The sequence below is a fragment of the Bos indicus x Bos taurus genome, chromosome 4 (genome assembly GCF_003369695.1).
Source record: "Bos indicus x Bos taurus breed Angus x Brahman F1 hybrid chromosome 4, Bos_hybrid_MaternalHap_v2.0, whole genome shotgun sequence".
Classification (NCBI taxonomy): domain Eukaryota; kingdom Metazoa; phylum Chordata; class Mammalia; order Artiodactyla; family Bovidae; genus Bos; species Bos indicus x Bos taurus.
Genome location: NC_040079.1, coordinates 76,496,446 through 76,516,395, shown reverse-complemented (window position 1 = coordinate 76,516,395; position 19,950 = coordinate 76,496,446). Strand labels below are relative to the sequence as shown.

At 41.2% G+C, this 19,950-nt stretch overlaps 1 protein-coding gene and 1 long non-coding RNA gene across 13 annotated transcripts in view; one reads left to right on the top strand and one right to left on the bottom strand.

The window, feature by feature from the left end:
- Positions 1–19,950, top strand: part of MAGI2 (membrane associated guanylate kinase, WW and PDZ domain containing 2) — a 1,464,809-nt gene that overhangs the window by 1,422,292 nt on the left and 22,567 nt on the right. The gene's annotated exons all lie outside the window — the stretch shown is intronic.
- LOC113891582 lies at positions 1,652–4,655 on the bottom strand. Its single transcript, XR_003510803.1, has 2 exons — positions 2,779–4,655; positions 1,652–2,668 (listed from the first exon to the last, which is right to left on the bottom strand). It is a non-coding gene; the product is annotated as an uncharacterized LOC113891582 (long non-coding RNA).

The following is a 19,950-nucleotide window of genomic DNA, read 5'->3' as shown; positions in this document are numbered from 1 at the left end:
CTCCTTGCAGTCCAAGGGACTCTCAAGAGTCTTCTCCAACACCACAGTTCAAAACACCACAGTTCTTTGGCGCTCAGCCTTCTTCACAGTCCAACTCTCATCTCACAGGCTAAACTGAATCTTTGAGAGCTTTCTCAAGCTAGAAAAGAAAGTGAAGTCGCTCAGTCGTGTCCGACTCTTTGAGACCCCATAGACTGTAGCCTACCAGGCTCCTCTGTCCATGGGATTTTTCAGGCAATAGTACTGGAGTGGATTGCCATTTCCTTCTCCAGGGGATCTTCCCAACCCAGGGCTCCAACCCGGGTCTCCCACATTGTAGACAGACATTTTACCGTCTGAGCCATCAGGGAAGTCTCTCAAGCTAGAGAACTCATTAAAATGCAGATTCTTTTTTTTTTTTTAATTGAAGAATAACTGCTTATAGTATTATGTTGATTCCTGCCATACATCAACATGAGCTAGCAATAGGTATACCCATATCCTGTCCTGCCTGAACCTACCCCCCACCCCATCCTGCTCCTCCAGGTTGTCACAGAGCACCAGGTGTGCACACCTGTGACACACAGCCATGTCCTACTATCTGTTCTACATCTGATGTATATGTTTCCATGCTGCTCTCTCTCACAGTTTGTCCCACCCTCCCCTTTCCCCACTGTGTCCACAGTCTGTTCTCCATGTCTACTTTTCTACTGATGCCCTGCAAATAGGTTCATCAGTACCATCTTTCTAGATTCCATATATATGCATTCAGGTATATTTGTTTTTCTCTTTCTGACTTACTTCCCTGTGTATAATAGGCTCTAGGTTCATCCACCTCTTTAGAACTGACTCAAGTTTATTCCTTGTTATGGCTGAGTAATAGTCTATTATATATATATATACACACACACACACACACATATATATATATATACATACACACACACACACACATATATATATATATACATACACACACACACCACAACATTTTGATCCATTTATCTGTCAGTGGATATCTAGGTTGCGTCCATGTCCTAGCTATTGTAAGTAGTGCTGCAATAAACATTGGGGTACATACGTCTTTTTCATTTATGGTATCCCCAGGGTATATGCCCAGTAGTAGGATTATGGAAGTTTTAGTCCTTGTTTTTTTAAGGAATCTCCATACTTTTCTCCATAGTTGCTGTATCAATTTACATTCCCACCACAATGCAAGAGGGTTCTTTTCTCCACACCCTCCAGCATTTATTGTTCATAGATTTTTTGATGATGGCCATTCTCACTGGTGTGATACCTCTTTGTAGTTTTGATTTGCATTTCTCTAATAATGAGCAATGTTGAGCATCTTTTCATGTGTTTGTTAGCAATGTGTATATGTTGTTAGAAGAAAAGTCTGTTTAGGTCTTCTGCCCACATTTTGATTGAGTTGCTTGTTTTTCTAGTATTAAGCTGCATGAACTGAAAACATAGGCAGGACATTCCTTGACATAATCACAGCAAGATCTTCTATGACCTACCTCCTAGAATAATGCAAATAAAAACAGAAATAAATAAGTGGAATCTAATTAAACTTCAAAGCTTTTGCACAGCAAAGGAAACTATAAACAAGGTTAAAAGACACCCCTCAGAATGGGGGAAAATAATAGCAAATGAAACAACTGACAGAGGATTGATTTTCAAAATGCAAATTCTTATTCCTTGAATCTGAGATTGAGGCCTGAGATTCTGCATTTTCAACGAGCTCACAGGTGATGCCAATATTGCTGGCCCATGGAACAGCTTGAATAACAAGGTTTTAGCAATTCGTACAAAATTTTTCCTGCATATTGTACATGACGTGGAATATCTTTACTTTTTTTTTTTCATTTAGCAAGACAGTAATGCAATAAAATGTAACTAAGTAAGAGTTGTATAGCATTGAGTGATATTACCTATAGATACAGACATTGATACATATACATTTAGTTCAAGTATACCAGCTTTCCACATTTCTCTAAATTACAGTGGTTGGCTGCAGTTACACCTTTAGGAGAGGAGAGTGAGTGATCTCTAAGTGATACTCATCTTTCATTCAAGGGCTATTTATTGAACACCCAGTTTGAGCCCACAGCTGTGTTAGATAATGAAGTTGTAACAGTGGACAAGACAGATCACTGACTAATAGGTTTTGTATTGGAGGAAGAAACACACACAAATTGGGATAAACACTGTGAAAGAAGAAAAGGAGCCTAAATAAAGAAAATGGCCACTTTGGGCAAAGTGGTGAGAGAGGCCTGTGTGAGGAGATGACACTGAAGCTGAACAGTCTGCTCATATGAAACAACAGCGGCCCGAGTGTTTGGGTTCCGGCCGTGTGCACGGCCCAGGGAGCCGCTCCTTCCTTGGCAGCAAGTGGGTACTGAACAGAAGGAGCCGCTGCACAAGTTTGGCCCTCAGCTCCGAGTCGGCATCACGGCCAAGACCCCTCTGCACTCAGCTGCGAAGTTCTTTCCCCAGCCAGCCTCTGGTCCCCTCCTGTCGGCAGCCCCATCCAGCCACTGCACTAGCGCCCCCTTCAGGCTTGCTGACACGAGTGGCGGTTTTCTCCTTGTGCACAGACCCGGGAAAACCTGGGGGCTGATAAACCATCCACCACAGTGATAGTCAAATAGAGTTTCTGGTATTTCTTCTCAGTTCAGTTTCATTTCTGAAAAAGAGATGCCAACAAAAGAGCCTTATCTTGCTAAAACAAAATTAAACCTGCTGGAAATTGAACATTATGTATGAGACCAAAATGCTCTAGAAATTGATACTTACTGTTTGTTTCTAGGAAGAGCAGGGACTTTGTGTGCAGAGTAAAAATTCATAGACAGTCTTTTTCAGAACCCATTGAGAACTATCTTTTTTACGGAGGCAGACACTGTGTGGATGGATGCCTTGTGGGCTCTGGTTCCTTCTCTGGTGAATTATCCAGGAGATGGATCTACTAGGATCTGTATTTGTTCATCCTTCTCTGGGGCCGTAGCTCTGCTCTCAGCATCTTCTACAGGATATATGAGAAACGAGATAAAACTCACCTTGCTTTTTGCTCCTCATGGGAACTGTAAAAGTTACAGAAAGGCTAAAAGGGTGGGAGAGGACAATCTCCGAATAAGCCAGTTAACCTTTCTGAGGCTGTTTCCTCATCTATATTATGGAGATAATGCCAGTATCTACATCAAAGATATGTTGTGAAATTTGAATGACAGAATGCATATACAACATTTAGCACAATAGTAAGTGCCCAATGAATGTAAGCTGTTTTTTCCCATTATCTTTATTATTTACAAGTGCTTACTATGTGCCAAAAGCTGTGATAGATGCTTGTTTAATGTCTACAAAAGTTTGGGTAATTTTAAGTTTCATAGTAGACATGTGAGGAAGTTATTATATCACTTAGGCTCAGAGAAGTTGAGTACTTTGCCCAAAGTCACACAGCCAGTCAGTAGTAAAGCTAGGATTTAACTCTATACCACCTCGATTGTAGATCTCCATCCATGCTTTTTCATGGGTGTTCATGAACACTGACATTACAAAGTCGGGCTCAAACCCTCCAGTAGTTCTCCGACACCTGAATAATGAATGATCTCCTTCACATGCCTGCAAATGAAGAAGCTCGCCATCGCCTCCTCTTCCATTACTCCTCACATGCTTGGATAGTCTGTTTGGAGCCCCTCATACACTGCGCACATAGCACAAAACTTGAGCAAACAAATAAGTGTGTGCAAATATGAATGCACAGGAGTCAGGTTTGTGTGGCTGACTCTGAAAAACAGAGGAGCTTAGTTTGGGGGGGTATACACGTGAGAGATTTGTTTTTTCTTCCTTTTTCCAAGGTAGGCAAGAACTGAACATGATTGAAGGTGGAAGAGAAGCAACCACTTGAGAGAAAAAGGCTAATTATTCAGGAAACAAGGGATGATATCCCTGCTAATAATAAAACTATAATTAATCTAGTTTTCACTTGAAGACCATTTTGGCAGGGAGGCTTTCCTGAACCCCTAAATGAGGTCACCTCCCCCATTAAATTCTTCTGTAACAGCCTTCACTTTTTCATACTTTTCTTTTGATAATGCATCATATTTGAAATCATTTGTTCTGTATCTGCCTCATATAACAAGTACCTAAGGGAAAGACCATCATCCTTGTTGATTCTGGATTCCCAGCAATGAACACAGTGCCTGGCACACAGCAGATGTTCAGTTATTATTAATTAACTGCAAGATTAATAGTATTTGTCTGCCCTGAGAGCAATAGTATGTCTCCTTGCCAAAACCAGTAAGATAAAAAGAAATTTCATTTCATGATATAGGAATCTAAAACAACTTGATACTCGGATTGAGGAAGCAGACAGTAAGTTTTAGTTCCAGCATCAGTGCATTGACTCACTTGTTAGTCAAGGAGGGGGAACCACCCTTATCACTTTCCTGCATTTAAACCTTCCCCACTGTCTTTAGGTTGAAGTTTTCACTCCTTAGTTGGTACCCACAGTTCCTAGGCACCCAACCTGCCTTCCCAACCTCCTTCTCCATCACGAGCCCAGGCGGGCACTCCTTACCATTTACACAACCCTCTGAGCTCTTGCTGATCCCACTTTCTGGAATATTCTTTACTACATTTATTTATTTATTTTTTAACAGCAAAAATATTTTGTATTGGGGTATAGCTGACTAACAATGTTGTGGCAGTTTCAGGTGAGTAGCAAAGGAACTCAGCCAAACATATTCGTGTATCCATTCTCCCCCAAACCACCCCTCCACCCCCCACCATTCAGGCTGGCACATAGCATTGAGCAGAGTTCCATGTGCTATACAATAGGCCTTTGTTGGTTATCCATTTTAAATAGACCAGTGTGTACATGACCTTCCCAAATTCCCTAACTGTCCCTTCTCCCCAGCAACCATAAGTAAGTTTTCTAAGTCTGTGCATTTCTTCTTATTTTGTAAGTAAGTTAATTTGTATAATTTTTTTTTACATTCCACATACAAGGGATGCTGTATGATATTTCTCCTTCTCGTCCGACTTCACTCAGTATGACACTCTCTAGGTCCAGCCATGTTACTGCAAATGGCATTGTTTCATTTTTTAAATGGCTAAGTAAAAAAGAACATTTGTTTGTTTCTGGATTTTTTTGATGATAGGTATTCTGACTAGTGTGAGGTGATCATAGTTTTGATTTGCATTACTCTAATAACTAGCAATATTGAAGATCTTTTCGCATGCATATTGGCCATATGTATATCCTCTTTGGAGAAATGACTATTCGGGTCTTCTGCCCATTTTTTGAGTGGGTTGTTTGTTTTAATGCTATTAAATTTTGGAGACTAATACCTTATTAGTCACATCATTTGCTAATATTTTCTCCCAATCTGTGATTTGTCTTTTCATTTTGTTTCTTATTTCCTTTGTTGTGCAAAAGCTTTTGAGTTTAACTAGGTCCCAGTTGTTTATTTTTGCTTTTATTTCCATTTTTCTGGGAGATGGACTGAAAAAACATGTTGCTGTGATTTATGTCAGATAGCATTCTGCCTATATTTTTCCCTAGGAGTTTTATAGTAGCCAGTCTCAAATTTAGGTCTTTAATCCATTTTAAGCTTATTTTTGTGTATAGAGTTAAGGAATGATCTAATTTTTTTTTTTTTTTAATGTTTTGGCTAAAATCCATGTCATGTATTTATTTAACAAAAATCTGAGTATCTTCAATGTTCCAAGCCATCAAGCCATGTCCTTGGTGCTGGAAATGGAGATTAAACCCCTAGCCCTCAAGGAGCTCACAGTCTAGAGGGGAAAAGACATATACATAAATAAATATAACGTAGAGTATGCCAAGGGGACCATTATAGGAGGCAAAGAGCCAAGGAAGCTGAGTTTATGGTTAACGTCCACAGCAAAGAGAGACCTGGCTAATGTGGATTTTTGTGAAGAATAAAGGCAGTGGTTCTCAAAGTGTGACTGGCTAATTATCTTCGTCAGAATCATCTGGAGCACATATTAAAATGGAGATTCCCAGCACTTCAGCAGGTTGGAGTTTGGGACCTGGGAGTCTACATTCTAAAGTGCTCTAGGTAATTCCACTGCAACTTAAAGTTTGAGAACCTGTGAGATAAGGCTGGAATAAAGAATGATCTGCACATCGGATATACTAATTTGTGGGTCTTTAGCGAGAGGTGAAGTAGGGAAGAAGGGAGTTGACATTAAGCTCTACTACAATCTTCATATAAGTTAATGTAATTCTCAAAATGATCCCATGAGGTAGATGCAGAAACAGAATTATTATTTTTTTTGTTTGTTTGTTTGTTTTTACATTATGGTTGTCCAGTTTTACCAGTGCCATTTGTTGAAGAGCCTCTCTCTCCAACATTGTGTAGTCTTGCCTATTTTGTCATAGGTTAATTGACCACAGGTGCTGGGCTTATTTCTGAATTTTCTATTCCAATCCATTGATCTATATTTCTGTTTTTATGCCAGTGCCACACTATTTTGATGACTGTAGCTTTGTAGTATAGTCTGAAGTCAGGGAACATGATTCCTTCAGCTCCATTTTTCTTTTCCAAGATTGCTTTGGCTATTTGGAGTCTTTTGTGTCTCTGTACAAATTTTGAGATTTTCTCTTCTAGTTCTGTGGAAAATACCATTGGTAATTTAATAGGGATTGTATTGAATCTGTAAAATGCTTTGGGTAGTATAGTCATTTTGACAATATTGATTCTTCCAATCCACAAACATGGTATATCTTTCCATCTAGTTATGTCTTCTTTGATATCTTTCACCAGCATCTTATAGTTTCTGGAGTACAGGTCTTTTGCCTCCTTAGGTAGGTTTATTCCTAGATTTTTCATTCGTTTTGATGCAGTGGTAAATGGAATTGCTTCTTGAATTTCTCTTTCTGATCTTTCATTGGTAGTGTATAGAAACACAACAGATTTCTGTGTATTAATTTTGTAACCTGCAACTTTACCAAACTCTTTGATGAGTTCTAGCAGTTTTCTGGTAGTATCTTTAGGATTTTCTGTGTGTAGGATCATGTTATCTGCAAACAGTGACAGTTTAACTTCTTCTTTTCCACTTTGGATTCCCTTTACTTCTTTTTCTTCTCTGCTGTAGCTAGGACTTCCAAAACTGTGTAGAATAAAAGTGGTGAAAAGAGGTGTCCTTGTCTTGCTCCTGATCTTACAGGGAATGGTTTCCGCTTTTCACCATTGAGTATGATGCTAGCTATAGGTTTTTCATATATGGCCTTTATTATGTTGAGGTATGTGGTACCCTCTATGCCCACTTTCTGGGAAGTTTTTATGATAAACAGGAGCTAAATTTTGTCAAAAGATTTTTCTGCATCTATTGAGATAATCGTATGTTTTTTATTCTTCAGTTTGTTGATGTCATATATCATATTTACTTGTGGATGTTGAAAAATCCTCACATCCCAGGGATGAATCCCACTTGATCATGGTGTATGATCTTTTTAATGTATTATAGAATACAGATTGCTAGTATTTTGTTGAGGAATTTTGCATCTCTGTTCATAAGTGATATTGGCTTGTAATTTTCTTTTTTTGTGGCATCTTTATATGGTTTTGGTATCAGGGTGATGGTTTCCTCATAAAATGAATTTAGATGTTTTTCCTTTCTCTGTGACTTTTTGCACAGTTTCAGAAGGATAGGTGTTAACTCTTCTCTAAACTTTGGATAAAATTTGCCTGTGAAGCCATCAGGTCCTGGACTTTTGTTTGTTGGGAGACTTTTAATCATGGTTTCAGTGCTTGTGATTGGTCTGTTCATATTTTCTATTTCTTTCTGGTTCAGTCTGGGGAGACTGTGCCTTTCTGAGAATTTGTCCATTTCTTCCAGGTTGTACATTTTATTGGCATTCAGTTGTTCATAGTAGTCTCTTAGGCTCCTTCGTATTCCTGTGGAGTCAGTTGTAACTTTTTCTCCATTTCATATTTTGTTGATTTGAGTCCTCTCCACCTTTTTCTTGATGGGTCTGGCTAAAGGTTTACCAGTTTTGTTCATCTTTTCAAAGAACCAGCTTTTAGTTTCATTGATCCTCACAATTGTTTTCTTTGTCTCAATTTCATTTATTTCTGCTCTGGTCTTTATGATTTCCTTCCTTCTACCAACTCTAGGTTTTGTTCATTCTTCTCTCTCTCATTGTCTTAGGTGTTAGGCTGTTTATTTGAGATTCTGCCTGTTTCTTGAGGTAAGATTATGTGGCTGTACACTTCGCTGTTGGCACAGCTCTTGCTGCACCCGTACATTTGGACTATCATGCTCTGTTTTCGTCTGTCCCTGGGTCCTCCTGGGTCTCTGCAGTGACCGGTGGTTGTCCCGCAGCATATTGTTTGGCCACTATGGGTTTCTTAGAGTTTTGTGTTTTTTATTGTTTATTTCTAAGTTCATAGCATTGTGATCAGAAAAGATGCTTGATATGATTTCGATTTTCTTAAATTTACCAAGGCTCATCTTGTGGCCCAGCATGTGGTCAATCCTAGAGAATGCTCCGAGTGAACTTGAGAAGAGGGTGTAGGCTGCTGCTTTTGGATGGAATATTCTACAAATACCAAATAAGTCCAACTAAAGTATCACTTAAGGCCTGCATTTCCTTATTAATTTTCTGTCTGGATGATCTGTCCATTGATGAAAGCGGAGTATTAAATGTTCCCACTATTATTATGTTGCTTTTGATTTCTCCCTTTATGTGTGTTAGTATTTGCCTTACATATCGAGGTGCTCCTGTGTTGGGTGCATATATATTTATAATTGTTGTATCTTCTTGGATTGAACCCTTGATCATCATGTAGTGTTTACCTCCAGTTGGGATTTGAACCCATCTGCTGGGACTCAAACCCAGCCAAAACCCTGCTTGGAACTTGAACCCACTTGGCTGGGACCCGAACCCAGCCAAAACCCACAGTACCTGGTTTCGGGGCCTAATAAAGCTCAGATTCTTGATGTCTCATCACAGAAAGAATTCAGTGAAAGACAAAGTGATAGGTAAGAAATGGATTTATTCAGATTCAGAGAGAAGCACACTCTACAGACAGAGTGTGAGCCATGCAAAGGGTGAGTGCTGCTGCAAAAGATGGTGTGGTTAGTTTTTATAGGCTGGGTAATATCATATGCTAATGAGTGGGAGGATTAGCCCAGCTATTTTGGGGAAGAGGCAGAGATTTCCAGGATTTGGGCCACCACCCGCTCCTTGGTCTTTTAACAGTGCCCTGGAACTGTCATGGCACTTCTGGGTGTGTCATTTCACTTGCTGATTGAGGATCAAGGTCTAGTCTTATCTGCCATCTTGCTCCCATTTGGTTCTAATCTGTTTATGCTGCATCCTTGGGCTATGTCATTCTTTCAAAAGTTGTGCCCTCCCGTTTTCCCTCCTGTTACAGTGTCCTTTGCCTTTTAATGTTTTAGAGTGTATTTTGTCTGATGTGAGTATTGCTACTCCAGCTTTCTTAGGATTTCCTTTTGTGTGAAATACCTTCTCCCACCTCCTTACTTTCAGTCTGTAAGTGTCCACTGGTCTGAGGTGGGTCTCTTGTAGACAACATATATATGGGTCTTATTTTTGTACCCACCCCGCCAGTCTGTGTCTTTTGGTTGGTGCACTTAATCCATTTACATTTAAAGTAATTAGAGATATGTATGATCCTGTCACCGTTTTGTTAATAGTTTTGGATTTATTTTTGTAGCTCTTTTCCTACTGTTGTGTTTCCTGTCTAGAGAAGTTCCTTTGTTGTAAAACTGGTTTAGTGGTGCTGAATTCTCTTAACTTTTGTTTGTCTGCAAAGCTTTGATTTCTCCATTGAATTTGATAAGATGTCTTACTGGGTAGAGTATTCTTGGTTATAGGTTCTTCCCTTTCATCACTTGGAATTTATTATGCCATTCCCTTCTGGCTTGTAGAGTTTTTGTTGAGAAATAAGCTAGTATCCTATGGGATTTTGCTTGTGTGTTATTTGCCTTTCTTTTCCTTGTTGCTTTTAATATTTTATCTTTGTCTTTTAGTTTTTATCAGTTTGATTACAATGTGTCTCCGTGTGTTCCTCCCTGGGTTTTATCCTGCATGGGACTCCTGTGCTACTGGCTGACTATTTCCTTTCCTATGTTCAGGAAGTTTTCAGCTATCATCTGTTCAAATGTTCTCCTGGGTCCTTTCTCTCTTTTCCTTCTGGGACCCCTATAATGCAAATATTGGTGCATTTAATGTTGTCCCAGAGGTCTCTTAGGCTGTCTTCGTTTCTTTTCATTCTTTTTTCTGTATTCTGTTTTGCAGTATTAATTTCTACCATTCTGTCTTTCAGGTCACTTATCTGTTCTTCTGCCTCAGTTCTGCTGTTGATTCCTTCTAGTGTATTGTTCATCTCTGTTTGTTCTTTAGTTCTTTTAGGTCTTTGGTAAACATTTCTTTCATCTTTTCCATTGTTTTTCTGAGATCCCAGATCATCTTCACTATCATTCTGAATTCTTTTTCTGGAAGGTTGCCTATCTCTACTTCATTTAGTTGTTTTTCTAGGGATTTATCTTGTTTCTTCATCTGGAACATAATCCTATTTCTTTTCATTTTGGGTAGCTTTCTGTGATTCAGGTATTAATTCTGGAGGCTGATGGGGTTGTAGTTCTTATTTCTTCTGTCTGCCCTCTGGTGGATGAGGATAAGAGGCTTGTGCAAACTTCCTGATGGGAGGGACTGGCTGGGGGGTGGGGTTGGTGGTGGGGAACTGGGTCTTGCTTGGAGGGTAGGGCTGTGCTCAGTAAAACTTTAATTCAACTATCTGCTGATGGGTGGGGCTGCACTCCCTCCCTGTTAGTTTGGCCTGAGGTAACCCAGTCCTGGAGTTTATTGGCTTCTATAGTAGGGCTGTTGGTGACCTCCAAGAGGACTTATGCCAAGACACATCTAAGACTGCTGCTGCCAGTGCTCCTGTCCCCATGGGGGGCCACTGTCAACCCATGCCTCTGAGGAGACCCTCAAACACTTACAGGAAGGTCTGTTTCAGTCTCCTGTGGGGTCACTGACCCTTTTCCTTGGGTCCTGGTGCACACAAGATTTCGCTTGTGCCCTCCAAGAGTGGAGTCTCTGTTTCCCCCAGTCCCATGAAGCTCCTGTAATCAAATCTCTCTGGCCTTCAAAGTCAGCTTCTCTGGGGATTTCCAGTCCCTTGACCAGAACCCCAGAATATTGACAATGGTACAAGAACCTCTTTGGTATTATTGTTCTCCAATTTGTGGGTCACCCACTTGGCAGGTATAGGATTTTATTTTGTTGTCATTGTTACCATTTTGTTACAGCTTCTCCTTTGTGCTTGGATGGGTTTATCTTTTTTTGGTGGGTTCTTGTGTCTTCCTGTTGATGGTTGTTCAACAACTAGTTGCAATTTTGGGGCTCTGGCAGGAGAAGATGAGTGCACGTCCTTCTGCTCTGCCATCTTGAACCAATCCTCCTTTCCTACTTTCTGCATCTAGTGGACTCTTACTCTGCCTTCAAGCTCAAACTAAAACCTCCCTTAAGCCCCAAGTACAGAACAAGCTGTTCTCATCCTGCCTACCTCACAGCACATTGTACTTGCCCCCCAAAGTCTAGAAATCTGGAACAGGGCACTGTGAGCTCCCTGAAGGCACTAATTGTGTCTTATCCATCTTTGCCTCTCCAGTGCCTGTATAAAGGTCATTGCATTTTCTAATGAACAAATACAGAAGAAACCCTTGGGTCCTCCATGGCTCTTCTCTCCCTCACACCCAATATCCAACCCATCAGCAGGTCCAGTCTAATTTATCTTCAGAATCATCCAGAGTTCAGCCCCTTCTCTCCACCTCCATCACTACCACCCTAGTCCAAGCCCCACCATTTCCTGCCTTGGCCCCACAGTAGCCTCCTATCTGGTTATCTTGATTCCACTTATAATCCGTTCCACACACAGAAGCCCCATTGGCCTTTTAAAATGCCAGTCTCCTGCTTGAGACCAACCTCTGGTTTCTATCACACTTAGAATAAAATTCAAACTCCTCACTGAAGCCCCATTGATCCAGATTTTCTCTCTTCTGCCTCTATTTATATGCCTCCAACACGCCAAACCCTCTCTTTGCTCCTGTTCTGTTTTTACTCACATGACTTGCTCCTCAGCATTCAGGTCCCTGCTCAGTGTCACCTCACCACAGAGGCCTTCTCTGACCGTGCCTGCTTACTTAGTCAAGTCTGACTCTTTGTGACCCCATGGGCTGTAGCCCGCCTCCTGTGGAATTTTTCAGGCAAGAATAATGGAGTGGTTAGCCATATCCTACCCAGGGGATCTTCCCAACCCAAAGATTAAACCCATGTCTCCTGCATTGGCAGGCGGATTCTTTACCACTGTCCCACCTGGGAAGCTCCTTCTCTGACCACCTTATCTTAAATAGCACCCAAATTTCTCTCCATCCCCTTGCCTAACTTTACTTTTCTGCATTGTACTGATTCATACCAGATTTGTTACCATTGCCTATTTGTGTATTAATTTTCTGTCTCTTCTACTCTAAAAGTAAAGTCTATGAAGACAGGATATTGCTTTCCTCACAGGTGTATTTTCAGTGCATAGATCTGCATAACATAAACATTTGTTCAATGAAAAGTTTCCCCCAGGCGTCTGCTGAAGGTGGCAGTGGGGCAGGTCTGGTGCTTGATGTCTGAGGCCATCTCCTGGGCCACAGGCACCCATCATGGCCAAGAAGGTCCTCTGGGTGGGAAGGCATGGTCATGTGCTGAGTGGGCATGAACATCATTTCTGGCAGTTTCTCAGAAACAAGCTAAAGTGCCTGGCCCTCCTCTGAAAGTGTATGAACATCAGTTGGTCCCATGGCCCCTCCCTCTTCCACCCCCATTATCATCCCTTGGTGGATGGAGGAGGCGTGCCACCCACAAGACCAAGTGAGGCCAGGCTGCCCTGACCTCTGTGGTATCGGATAAGATCCATCAACCCCTGACAAGAGAAAACAGGTGGTCATTCTGCTGCCCTCCAGACTGTGTGTCTGGAAGCTTTGTGAAAGTTTGTCCACACAGGGTGCCAGGACCAGCAGGTTGGCTGGGAGTATGGAGGTGAGAGCACCTGGAGGAGAAGGGGAGGATGGCCAGGTTTCTTTACTGGAGGAAAGAAGGCTCATGAGTCTACAGGAAAAGGCTGAAAGGAATGTGGAGAAGGAAACCCGTCCATCCACGGAGATCCTCAAGACCCAGGGACTCCCGGGCTGACTGCAATAATGGCAGTCTATGCCTCTTGCCTGGTCTGCCCTTCGCCCAGCACCTTCCTGGGATGTGGGGACCTAAGGGTGGCCATCCAGGGGCCACAGGCAGCCTGGGGCTTAGTAGGCTAGGGTCACAGAAAAGGCCTTGGTCATTGTTCCTGATGAAGAAAGACCTTTCTTTAAAAAGTTACTTTAAACACCTCTAAGAGCTGTGCAGACATACATGGTCTGTAACCTACTTGTTCATGAGGGAGTTTTAGAAAATCAGTGGTAGGAACTAGTTACTTCAGTTTTAGTATTTGCACAAGTGAGCTGTAAAACCATCATTGGAGGGGAAATCTGCATTATGAGTGGGACATCTGTTTGAAACTTCCCACATGGTGGTATACTGTCCTCAGCGGCTGTTAGAATATAGGGAAATGCTTGTGGGGATGGAGCCTGGTGTGGTACCGAGGTATGCCAAGATATGCACCCAAGTGGCTACAGACATAGCCATTGCTGTTGCTCTGTATTCACGATCAGAAGTGAATACAGTATTTTTTAAATTATTTTAATAATTTAATCTTTTAAAGAAAAAAGGGTGAATAGAGCAGCTGGCCTAGAGAGAGATGAGTGGGAGGACAGTGCTTTGTCTCTGGATAGTCTGATGAAATATGATGACAGCGAAACTGGATGACTGGAGACACAGAGCTTTGCTTCCACAACTACATTTTCTTTTAAACAGCCAGAATTGTTAAGGGACTTTGTTCCCTGGGGACAAATTTATGAGGATACAGCTGCACATCACCTGTGGGGCCTCACAGTCTAGAAGTGAGTTAATGTGATGGCTGAGTCTTTCCTGTGGATGGCAGGCAGAGGAAGGGATTATGGAGAAGAGCTTGTTTGGGTACACAGAGGTGTGGATTTAGCTAGAGTACAGGAGCATCTTCTGAGTAGCTCATCTCCACTTCTTGCATCTTTGGTGACAGGCAGCTATTACCGTTTCCATCATTTCTCCCATGAAATAGGCACATTATGATGGATCATTCTCATCCCTATTTCCACTCTCTGCCACTTCAGACAGGGGATGTATTTCTGTGATGAAGAACATGACTCCAGAAAAGCTGGGATATTAAAGATGCCTTCTAAAGATTAAAGTAAAATCTCTTTAATTAAGATTCCACTGTCTGAATTCAGAGTTCATGATCAGTTTCATTGGGCTGAGAGTTAACTTAGTCCAGTGGTGAGGGAGGGAGGGAAGTTCCTAAGCAAATTAGTGGTGGAACCAGTATTTGCAAAAGGTGTAGCCAGTTTAAAAAGATTTCTTCCCATAAGGTGTAACAACAGTTTATCAACACTATTAATTTTTTAACATTTTTAAACTGAGGTTTAATTTGCATATAGTAAAAATCACCAGTTTAGGGTGCAATTCTACCAGTTTGAAAAACCGATACAGTTATACAGTCACTATCATAGTCAAGATACAGAACAGTTCTGCAGTCTCGCCAAACTCTTTCATTCTCCACCAGGGTCAAGCCTCTTTAAACCCCCAACCCCTGGAAACCACTAATCAGTTTTCAGTCCCTTTAGTTTTGTGCCTTAGAACGTGATATGTAAAAGGAATCATACATACAGTCAGCTTTTTGAAGCTGACTTACTTCACTTAAAATTTGAGTTAACTTTGTTATTGGGTATATAAGTATTAATGGGGACGGGGGAGCCTGGTGGGCTGCCGTCTCTAGGGTCGCACAGAGTCAGACACGACTGAAGCGACTTAGCAGCAGCAGCAGCTTGTTCCATTGTATAGCTGAGTACTGTCTCCCTGCAGCACAGTGTGTTTACCCAGGGATCATGGGCATTTGGGTTGTTTCCAGTTTGGGGTGGATAAGAATACAGCTACCATAAAAATTTACGTTCAATAGGAAATAGTCGATTATGGGCTTCCCTGTTGGCTCAGACAATAAAGAGTCCACCTGCAATGCAGGAGACCTGGGTTCAATCCCTGGGTCGAGAAGATCCCCTGGAAAAGGGAATGGTAACCCACTCAGTATTCTTGCCTGGAGCATTCCATGGACAGAGGAGCCTAGTGGGCTATAGTCCAGGGGCTCACAAAGAGTTGGACATGAATAATATTATAATAACTTTGGTGTGTTACCTATAAAAATATACAATCACTATGTTGTACATCTGAAGCTATATAACATTCTAAGTCAACTATATACTTGAATTTTTTTAAAAATGTGCACTACTCAGATTTTTGTTTGAACATTAACTTGTTGGATATATCAGAGTGAGATTGCTGAGTTATACAGGAAGTACATGGTTGATTTTCTGAGAAACCTCCAAACTGATTTCTAAGGGGGCTATTGCTCTTTTCTTTTCTAACATAAATAGGTGAGAGTTCCAGTTGCTTCACATCCTTGCCAGTTATTTTCTAGTTGTTTGTTTCAGTTTTAGCCATATTAGTAGATGTGTCGTGGTATCTCATCGTAGTTTTGATTTGGATTTTGCCATTAATGAAGTTGGCTATCTTTTATCTGCTTATTTGCCATGTATATGTCATCTTTGATGAAGTGATAGTGCATATCTTTTGTCCATATATTTTATTTTTCTTAACTTCTAATTTTATATTGGAGAATGGTTATTTCCAATATTGTGTTAGTTTCAGGTGTACAGCAAAGAGATTCACTTATGCACGTACATAGATCCTTTTTTTTTTAATTCTTTTCCAATATAGGTTATAACAGAATATTGAATAGAATTCCCTGTGTGATAGAGTAGGGCCTTGTTGATTATTTGTTTTATATATATTACTGGGTATATATTAAGCCTAACCTCCTACTTTGTTTTTATTGTTGTTCAGTCACTAAGTCATGTCCAACTCTTTGGGACCCCATGAACTGCAGCATGCCAGGCTTCCTGTCCTTCACTATCTCCTGAAGCTTGCTCAGACTCAACATCCATTGAGTCAGTAATGCCATCCAACCATCTCATCCTCTGTCATCCCCTTTTCCTCCTGCCCTCAAACTTTCCCAGCATCAGGGTCTTTTCCAATGAGTTGGCTCTTTACATCTGGTGGCAAAAGTATTGGAGCTTCAGCATCAGTCTTTCCAATGAATATTCTGGGGTATATTTCTTTTAGGATTGACTGCTTTGATCTCCTTGACGTCCAAGGGACTCTCAAGAGTCTTCTCCAGTAACCACAGTTAGAAAGCATCAAGTCTTTGGCACTTAGCCTTCTTTATGGTCCAACTCTCACACCCATACATCACATCCATACTGGAAAAACCATAGCTTTGACTAGACAGACCTTTGTCGGCAAAGTCGGATATCTCTACTTTTTAATATGCTGTCTAGGTTTGTCATAGCTTTTCTTCCAAGGAGCAAGTGTCTTTTAATTTTGAGGCTATAGTCACCATCTACAGTGATTTTGGAGTTCAAGAAAGTAGAGTCTGGCACTGTTTCCACTTTTTCCCCATCTATTTGCCATGAAGTGTTGGGACCGGATGCCATGATCCTCGTTTTTTTGAATGTGCAGTTTTAAGCCAGCTTTTTCACTCTTCTCTTTCACCCTCATGAAGAGGCTTTAGTTCCTCTTCACTTTCTGCCATAAGGGTGGTGTCATCTGCATATCAGAGGTTATTGATATTTCTCCCAGCAGTCTTGATTCCAGCTTATGCTTCATCCAGCCTGACATTTCACATAATGTACTATGCATATAAATTAAATAAGCAGGGTGACAATATACAGCCTTGATGAACTCCTTTCCCTAATTTTGAACCAGTCCATTGTTCCATGTCTGGTTCTAACTGTTGCTTCTTGTCCTGTTTACAAGTTTCTCAGGAGGCAGGTAAGGTGTTCTGGTATTCCCATTTCTTTAAGAATTTTCCACATTTTGTTGTGATCCACACAGTCAAAGGCTTTAGTGTAGTCAGTGAAACAGAAGTAGATGTTTTTTGGAATACTCTTGCTTTTTCTATGATCCAGTGAATGTTGGCAATTTGACCTCAAGTTTCTCTGCCTTTTCTAAATCCAGTTTGTACATCTGGAAGTTCTCAGTTCACATACTTTTGAAGGATTTTGAGCATTATCTTGCTAGAATGTAAAATGAGCACAGTTATATGGTAGTATGAACATTCTTTGGCATTGCCCTACTTTGGGATTGGAATGAAAACTGACCTTTTCCAGTCCTGTGGTCACTGCTGAGTTTTCCAAATTTGCTGGCATATTGAGTGCAGCACTTTCACAGCATCATCTTTTAGGATTTGAAATAGCTCAGCTGGAATTCCATCACCTCCACTAGCTTTGTTCATACTAATGCTTCATAAGGCCCACTTGACTTCACACTCCAGAATGTCTGGCTCTAGGTGAGTGACCACACCATCGTGGTTATCCAGGTCATTATATAAGTCCTTTTTTGTACAGTCCTTCTGTGTATTGTTGCCACCTCTTCTCAATCTCTCTGCTTCTGTTAAGTCCTTGCCATTTCTGTCCTTTATTATGCCCATCTTTGCATGAAATGTTCTCTTGGCATCTCCAATTTTCTTGAAGAGATCTCCTACTTTATCCTTTCCTGAAACTTATCGCCTTAAGTATCCATAACTTTGTTTTTGAAAGCTGTGAGTCCATTTCTGTTTTGTAAATAAGTTTATTTATATCTATTATTGTTTAGTCTCTCAGTCTTGTCCACCTCTTTTGTGACCCCATGGACTGTAGCCTGCCAGCCTCCCCTGTCCATGGGATTTCCCAGGCAAGAATACTGGATGGGTTGCCATTTCCTTCTCCAAGGGGTCTTCCAGACCCAGGGCTTGAACTCAGGTCTCCTACATTGCAGGTCACCAGGGAAGCCATCTATTATTAGATTCCACCTATAATTTATATCATACGATATTTTTCTTTCTCTGACTTGTTTCACTGAGTATGATCATCTCCAGATACGGCTATGTTGCTATAAATGGCATTATTTCACTCTTTGTATGGCTGAGTAATATTCACTTCTACATATGTACCATATCTTCTTTATCCACCTCTCCATGGACACGTTCATTGCTTTTTTGTCCTGGCTGTTGTAAATAGTGCTGGAATCAATGTTGGGGTACATGTGTCATTTTGAATTCTGGTTTTCTCTAAGAATATGCCCAGATATGGTATTTGGGATCATGTGATAGCTCTATTTTAATTTATTTTGTGGAACATCCATACTGTTCTCCATACAGCCTATTCCCAATTTACATTCCCACCAACAGTGTAGGGTGGTACCCTTTCTCCCATGCCCTCCACAGCACTTATTCTTTGTAGACTTTTTGATGATGACCACTCGATTTGTGCCAATGATACCTCACTGTAGTTTTGACTTGCGTTTCTCTAATAGTGAGTAATGTTAAGCATTTTTTCATATGTTAAAAAAAAATGGTGTGAATACAATTTGTCTTCAAATTGTCTTCTTGAAAGCCTGCTTTCTTCTGAATTCTCTTTTGATTACCTACTCCAGTACATTTCTTGAGGGATACTGTCACTGACAGCCCTTCAGGCCTTGTGAATATGTGTGTTAAGTTGCTTCGGTCGTGTCCGACTTTTCGTGACCCCATGGACTGTAGCCCACCAGGTTCCTCCGTCCCTGGGATTCTCCAGGCAAGAATACTGGAGTGGGTTGCCACTTGGAAGTTTCCAAAATCACTGGTTTTAAAGTTGTTTTTACCAGAAATGGCCACAAGGTGGCAGGGTTTCTTCATGCCCAAATCTGGTTCTTCTGGCAACAGGAGCCTTCATGAAAGGTCTCTTCCTGGTTGTAAATGAGAGGGGAATGTGCCAGAAAAAAAACACCCAAGAGCTGGTGTATTATTATTTCTTCCCCATTACCCTTCTGAAGAAGGCAATGACACCCCACTGCAGTACTCTTGCCTGGAAAATCCCATGGACAGAGAAGCCTGGTGGGCTGCAGTTCATGGGGTAGCTAAGAGTCGGACATGACTGACAGACTTCACTTTCACTTTTCACTTTCATGCACTGGAGAAGGAAATGGCAATCCACTCCAGTGTTCTTGCCTGGAGAATCCCAGGGACGGCGGGGCCTGGTGGGCTGCCGTCTATGGGGTCGCACAGAGTTGGACACGACTGAAGCAACTTAGCAGCAGCAGCACATTCCCTGTATATAAGTGCCGCATCTTCTTTATGATTTCAACTGCTGATAGAAAGTCTGGTGGCTTCAGGTCTTGGTTAATGAAGGTAGTGTTGCAGTGACCTTGGGGGTTGTCTGTCTTCTGCCTTAGGGTTTTTGTTAGGTGTTTGCCCAGTGATGGGATTGAGGGTCCTGTGGTAGCTCTCGTCTCAGTTTTAAAGGAACCTCCACTCCATGGTGTCCTTCATAGAGGCTCTTACCAGGTTACGTTCCCAGCCACAGCACAGGAGAGTTCTTTCTCCACACCCTCCCCAACATTTACTGCTTGTAGACCTTTCTGTGATGACTGCTTGGACTGATGCAGGTTGGTACCTTATTGTAGTTCTCATTTACATGTCTCCATTCATGAGCGATGCTGAGCATCTTTCCATGTCCTTCACTTAGGGAAAAAAATTTTTTTTTTTTTTTTTTTTTTTTGAGGAAAATTGAAATGGCTTCTCTCTTGAAATGGGTTTCCTGAAAGTTGACTGTGTTTCGAATTTTCTTTCAATTACCTACCACAGCACATTTCTTGAGGGCAATTTTCATTAAGAACCAGCAGGCCTTGTGAATGCCATTCCCCTGCTGCTGCTACTGCTA